The following is a 6,999-nucleotide window of genomic DNA, read 5'->3' as shown; positions in this document are numbered from 1 at the left end:
CCGTCTCTCTCTCTCTCTGTCTCTTTCTGTCACCTCTCCGTCTCTCTCTCTCTCTGTCTCTTTCGGTCTCTCCCTCTCTCTGTCTCTCTCTGTCTCTCGCTGTCTCTCGCTGTCTCTCAGTGGCTCTCTCGGGCTCTGTCTGTCTCGCTGTGACGCTCTCTCTCTCTTTCTGTCTCTGTCTGTATCTGTCTGTCTCTGTCTGTTCCTTTCTGTCTCTCCCGGCGTCTCTCGGCGTCGCTCTGTCTCTCTCTGACTCTCTCTGTCTCTCTCTCTCTCTCTGTCTCTCTCTCCCTGTTTCGGTCTGTCTCTCGCTGACTCTCTCTGTCTCTCTCTGTCTCTTTATGTCGCTTTCTGTCTCGCCCTGTCCCTCTCCGTCTATTTCTATCTCTCTCTGTCTCTCTCTGTCCGTCTCTGTCTCTCTGTCCCCCTCTCCGTCTCTCTCACTGTCCGTCTCTGTCTCTCTCTGACTCTCTCGGTCTCTTTCTGTCTCTGTTTATTTCTCTCTGTCTCTCTCGGGCTCTCTCTCTGACTCTCTCTGTCTCTCTCTGACTCTCTCTGTCGCTATCTGTCTCTCTCTGACCGTCTCTGTCTCTCTCTGACTCTCTCTGTCTCTTTCTGTCTCTGTCTATCTCACTCTGTCTCTCTCGGGCTCTCTCTGTCTGTCTTTGTCCCTCTCTGTCACTCTCTCTCTCACTATGACCCTCTCTGTCTCTCTCTGCTTCTGTCTGTCTCTCACTCCCGCTGTCTGCCGCTCTCCGTCTCTCTGTGTCCCTCTCTCTCGCTTTGTCCGTCTCTGTGTCTCTCTGGTTCTCTCTGTCTCGCTCTGTGTCTCTCTCACTCTCTCTGTCTCTCTCTGATGCTCTCTGTCGCTCTCTGTCTCTCTCTGTCTCTCTATGAGTCTCTCTGTTTCCTTCTGTCTCTCTCTGTCACCTCTCTGTCTCCCTCTGTTGCTCTCTCTGTCTTTCTCTCTCTCTCTCTCTCTCTCTCTCTCTCTGCCGCTCTCGGTCTCTCTCTGTGTCTCTCTGTCTCTCTCTTGTGTCTCTCTGTCTCTCTCTGACTCTCTCTGTCGCTCTCTGTCGCTCTCTGTCTCTCTATGAGTCTCTCTGTTTCCTTCTGTCTCTCTCTGTCACCTCTCTGCCTCCCTCTGTCGCTCTCTCTGTCCTTCTCTCTCTCTCTCTCTGCCTCTCTCTGCCGTTCTCGGTCTCTCTCACTGTCTGTCTCTGTCTCTCCCTGAATCTCTCTGTCTCTCTCTGTCCCTCTCTCTGTCTTTCTCTCTCTCTCTCTGCCTCTCACTGCTGCTCTCGGTCTGTCTCTGTGTCTCTCTGTCTCTCTCTGGTCGTCTCTGTGTGTTTCTGTCTGTCTCTGTCTCTCTCTGCCCCTCTCCGTTCTCTCACTGTCCGTCTCTGTCTCTCTCTGACTCTCGCGGTCACTTTCTGTCTCTGTTTATCTCTCTCTGTCTCTCTCGGGCTCTCTCTCTGACTCTCTGTCTCTCTCTGTCCCTTTCTGGCTCTTTCTGGCTCTTTCTGTCTCCCCCGGTCCCTCTCCATCGAATTCTATCTCTCTCTGTCTCTCTCTGTCCGTCTCTGTCTCTTTCTGTCCGTCTCTGTCTCTCTCTGCCCCTCTCCGTCTCTCTCGGTGTCCGTCTCTGTCTCTCTCTACGCCTCACTGCCGCTCTCGGACTGTCTCTGTCTCTCTCGGTCTCTCTCTCCCTCCCTCTGTCCATCCCTGTCCCTCTCTATCTGTCGCTCTCTGTCTCTCGCTGTCTCGCGCTCTCTCTCGCTGAATCTCTCTGTCTCTCTCTGTCTCTTTACGTCGCTTTCTGTCTCCTCCAATCACTCTCCGTCTATTTCTATCCCTCTCTCTCTCTCTCTCACTGTCCGTCTCTGTCTCCCTCTGACACTCTCGGTGTCTGTCTGTCTCTGTCTATCTCTCTCTGTCTTTCTCGGGCTCTCGTTCTGACTCCCTCTGTCTCTTTCTGTCTCCCCCTGTCCCTCGCCGTCGATTTCTATCTCTCTCTGTCTCTCTCTGTCCGTCTCTGTCTCTTTCTGTCCGTCTCTGTCTCTCTCTGCCACTCTCTCTGTCTTTCTCTCTCTCTCTCTGCCTCTCACTGCCGCTCTCGGTCTGTCTCTGTGTTTCTCTGTCTCTCTCTGTCTCTCGCTGCCTCACTCTGTCCCTCTCGGTCTCACTCCGTCTCTCTCTGTCTCTCGCTGTCCCTCGCTGCCTCACTCTGTCCCTCTCGGTCTCTCGCTCTGCCTCTCTGTCTTGCCCTGCCTCACTCTGTCTCTCTCTCCCTCTCTCTGTCTATCCCTGTCCCTCTCTATCTGTCACTCTCTGTCTCTCGCTTTCTCGCGCTGTCGCTCACTGGGTCTCTCGGGCTCTCTCTGTCTCGCTCCGTCTCTCTCTGTCTCTCTCTGTCTCTTTCTGTCTCTCTCTGTCTATCGCTGTCTCTCACTGGCTCTTTCGGGCATTCTCCGTCTCGCTGTCACGCGCTATGTTTCTGTCTGTCTCTGTCTGTCTCTCTCTGTCTGTCTCTCTGTCTCTGTCTGTTCCTGTCTGTCTCTCCCGGCGTCTCTCGGCGTCGTTCTGTGTCTCTCTGACTCTCTCTGTCTCTCGTTGTCTCTCTCTGTCACTCTCTCTCTCTCTCTCACTATGACCCTCTCTGTCTCCCTCTGCTTCTGTCTGTCTCTCACTCCCGCTGTCTGCCGCTCTCTGTTTCTCCCTGTCCCGCTCTCTCTCTCTCTCTGTGTCCGTCTCTGTCTCTCACTGGCTCTCTCAGGCTCTCTCTGTCACGGTCTGTCTCTCTCTGTCTCTCTCTGTCTCTCTCTCTGTCTTTCTCTCTCTCTCTCTCTGCCTCTTACTGCTGCTCTCGGTCTGTCTCTGTGTCTCTCTGTCTCTCTCTGTCCGTCTCTGTGTGTTTCTGTCTGTCTCTGTCTCTCTCTGTCCCTTTCTGGCTCTTTCTGGCTTTTTCTGTCTCCCCTTGTCCCTCTCCTTCGAATTCTATCTCTCTCTGTCTCTCTCTGTCCGTCTCTGTCTCTTTCTGTCCGTCTCTGTCTCTCTCTGCCACTCTCTCTGGCTTTCTCTCTCTCTCTCTCTGCCTCTCACTGCCGCTCACGGTCTGTCTCGGTGTTTCTCTTTCTATCTCTGTCTATCGCTGTCTCTCACTGGCTCTTCCGGGCATTCTCCGTCTCGCTGTCACGCTCTCTGTCTCTGTCTGTCTCTGTCTGTCTCTCTCTGTCTGTCTGTTCCTCTCTGTCTTTCCCGGCGTCTCTCGGCGTCGCTCTGTGTCTCTCTGACTCTCTCTGTCTCTCTCTGTCTCTCTCTCTGTCGCTCTCTGTCTCTCGCTGTCTCTCACTGGCTCTCTCGGGCTCTGTCGGTCTCGCTGTGACGCTCTCTGTCTCTTTCTGTCTGTGTCTGTCTCTGTCTATCTCTCTCTGTCTCTCTCGGGCTCTCTCTCTGACTCTCTCTGTCTATCTCTGTCCCTTTCTGGCTCTTTCTGTCTCCCCCTGTCCCTCTCCGTCGATTTCTATCTCTCTCTGCCTCTCTCTGTCCGTCTCGGTCTGTCTCTGTGTCTCTCTGTCCCTCGCTGTCTCTCACTGGCTCTCTCGGGCTCTGTCGGTCTCGCTGTGATGCTCTCCGTCTCTGTCTGTCTCTGTCTGTAGCTGTCTGTCTCTGCCAGTTCCTCTCTCTCTCCCGGCGTCTTTCGGCGTCGCTCTGTGTCTCTCAGACTCTCTCTGTCTCTCTCTCTATCTGTCTCTTTCTCTGTCTCTCTCTGTCTCTTTCTGTCTCTCTCTGTCTATCGCGGTCTCTCACTGGCTCTTTCGGGTATTCTCTGTCTCGCTGTCACGCTCTCTGTCTCTGTCTGTCTCTCTCTGTCTGTCTGTTCCTCTCTGTCTCTCCCGGCGTCTCTCGGCGTCGCTCTGTGTCTCTCTGTGTCTCTCTGTCTCTCCCTGACTCTCTCTGTCTCTCTCTGTCTCTCCCTGTCCCGCTCTCTCTCTCTCTCTCTCTCTCTCTCTCTCTCTCTCTCTCTCTCTCTCTCTCTCTCTCTCTCTCTCTCTCTCTCTCTCTCTCTCTCTCTCTCTCTCTCTCTCTCTGTATCCGTCTCTGTCTCTCACTGGCTCTCTCAGGCTCTCTCTGTCTCGATCTGTATCGCTCTGTCCGTCTCTGTCTCTCTCTGCGTCTCTGTCTCTCTCGGCCTCACGCCGTCTCACTTTCTGAATCTCTCTGTCTGTGTCTGTCTCTCTCCGTTTCTCTCTGCTTCTGTATGTGTCTCACTCCCTCTGTCTGCCTCTCGCTGTCTCAGCCTATCCCTCTCTCTCTCATTTTGTTCGTCTCTGTGTCTCTCTGTCACGGTCTGTCTCTCTCTGTCTCTCTCTGACTCTCTCTGTCGCTATCTGTCTCTCTCTGTCCGTCTCTGTCTCTCTCTGACACTCTCTGTCTCTTTCTGTCTCTGTCTATCTCACTCTGTCTCTCTCGGGCTCTCTCTGTCTGTCTTTGTCCCTCTCTGTCACTCTCTCTCTCACTATGACCCTCTCTGTCTCTCTCTGCTTCTGTCTGTCTCTCACTCCCGCTGTATGCCGCTCTCCGTCTCTCTGTGTCCCTCTCTCTCGCTTTGTCCGTCTCTGTGTCTCTCTGGCTCTCTCTGTCTCGCTCTGTGTCTCTCTGACTCTCTCTGTCTCTCTTTGATGCTCTCTGTCGCTCTCTGTCTCTCTCTGTCTCTCTATGAGTCTCTCTGTTTCCTTCTGTCTCTCTCTGTCACCTCTCTGTCTCCCTCTGTCGCTCTCTCTGTCTTTCTCTCTCTCTCTCTCTCTCTCTCTGCCGCTCTCGGTCTCTCTCTGTGTCTCTCTGTCTCTCTCTTGTGTCTCTCTCTGACTCTCTCTGTCGCTCTCTGTCTCTCTCTGTCTCTCTATGAGTCTCTCTGTTTCCTTCTGTCTCTCTCTGTCACCTCTCTGCCTCCCTCTGTCGCTCTCTCTGTCCTTCTCTCTCTCTCTCTCTGCCTCTCTCTGCCGTTCTCGGTCTCTCTCACTGTCTGTCTCTGTCTCTCCCTGAATCTCTCTGTCTCTCTCTGCCCCTCTCTCTGTCTTTCTCTCTCTCTCTCTCTGCCTCTCACTGCTGCTCTCGGTCTGTCTCTGTGTCTCTCTGTCTCTCTCTGGTCGTCTCTGTGTGTTTCTGTCTGTCTCTGTCTCTCTCTCTGCCCCTCTCCGTTCTCTCACTGTCCGTCTCTGTCTCTCTCTGACTCTCTCGGTCATTTTCTGTCTCTGTTTATCTCTCTCTGTCTCTCTCTCTGACTCTCTCTAACTCTCTCTGTCTCTCTCTCTGTCGCTCTCTGTCTCTCGCTGTCTCTCACTGGCTCTCTCGGGCTCTGTCGGTCTCGCTGTGACGCTCTCTGTCTCTTTCTGTCTGTGTCTGTCTCTGTCTGTCTCTGTCTGTTCCTCTCTGTCTCTCCCGGCGTCTCTTGGCGTCGCTCTGTGTGCCCCTGACTCTCTCTGTCTCTCTCTCTCTCTCTCGCTGTCCCTCGCTGTCTCTCGCTGCTTCACCCTATCCCTCTCTCTCTCTTTGTCCGTCTCTGTGTCTCTCTGTCCCTGTCTGTCTCTCTCTGTCTCTCTCTGTCCGTCTCTGTCTCTCCCTGACTCTCTCTGTCTCTCTCTGTCTCTCTCTGTCTCTCTCTGTCCGTCTCTGTCTCTCCCTGACTCCCTCTTTCTCGCTCTGTGTCTGTCTGACTCTCTCTGTCGCTCTCTGTCTCTCGCTATCTCTCGCTGTCTCTTTCGGTCTCTCTCTCTCTCTCTCTGTCTCTCTCTATCTCTCGCTGTCTCTCGCTGTCTCTCACTTGCTCTCTCGGGCTCTCTTTGTCTCTCGCTCTCTGTCTCTCTTTGTCTCTCTGTGTCATTCTCCCTCTCACTATGACCCTCTCTCTCTCTCTGCTTCTGTCTATCTCTCACTCCCGCTGTCTGCCGCTCTCCGTCTCTCCCTGTCCCTCTCTCTCTCTTTGTCCGCCTCTGTGTCTCTCTGTCTCTCTCTGACTCTCTCTGTCGCTATCTGTCTCTCTTTGTCCGTCTCTGTCTCTCTCTGTCCGTCTCTGTCTCTCTCTGACTCTCTCGGTCACTTTCTGTCTCTGTCTATCTCTCTCTGTCTCTCTCGGGCTCTCTCTCTGACTCTCTCTGTCTCTCTCTGTCCCTTTCTGGCTCTTTCTGTCTCCCCCTGTCCCTCTCCGTCGAATTCTATCTCTCTCTGTCTCTCTCTGTCCGTCTCTGTCTCTTTCTGTCCGTCTCTGCCTCTCTCTGCCCCTCTCGGTCTCTCTCGGTGTCCGTCTCTGTCTCTCTCTACGCCTCACTGCCGCTCTCGGTCTGTCTCTGTCTCTCTCGGTCTCTCTCTCCCTCTCTCTGTCTATCCCTGTTCCTCTCTATCTGTCGCTCTCTGTCTCTCGCTGTCTCGCGCTGTCTCTCGCTGACTCTCTCTGTCTCTCTCTGTCTCTTTACGTCGCTTTCTGTCTCCCCCAATCACTCTCCGTGTATTTCTATCTCTCTCTCTCTCTCACTGTCCGTCTCTGTCTCCCTCTGACTCTCTCGGTCTCTTTCTGTCTCTATCTCTCTCTGTCTTTCTCGGGCTCTCGTTCTGACTCCCTCTGTCTCTTTCTGTCTCCCCCTGTCCCTCGCCGTCGATTTCTATCTCTCTCTGTCTCTCTCTGTCCGTCTCTGTATCTTTCTGTCCGTCTCTGTCTCTCTCTGCCACTCTCTCTGTCTTTCTCTCTCTCTCTCTGCCTCTCACTGCCGCTCTCGGTCTGTCTCGGTGTTTCTCTTTCTCTCTCTGTCTATCGCTGTCTCTCACTGGCTCTTTCGGGCATTCTCCGTCTCGCTGTCACGCCCTCTGTCTCTGTCTGTCTCTGTCTGTCTCTCTCTGTCTGTCTGTTCCTCTCTGTCTCTCCCGGCGTCTCTCGGCGTCGCTCTGTGTCTCTCTGACTCTCTCTGTCTCTCGTTGTCTCTCTCTGTCACTCTCTCTCTCACT

This window comes from Diachasmimorpha longicaudata, unplaced genomic scaffold (assembly GCF_034640455.1).
Source record: "Diachasmimorpha longicaudata isolate KC_UGA_2023 unplaced genomic scaffold, iyDiaLong2 ctg00000069.1, whole genome shotgun sequence".
Lineage (NCBI taxonomy): Eukaryota > Metazoa > Arthropoda > Insecta > Hymenoptera > Braconidae > Diachasmimorpha > Diachasmimorpha longicaudata.
This window is presented reverse-complemented; position numbering follows the sequence as displayed.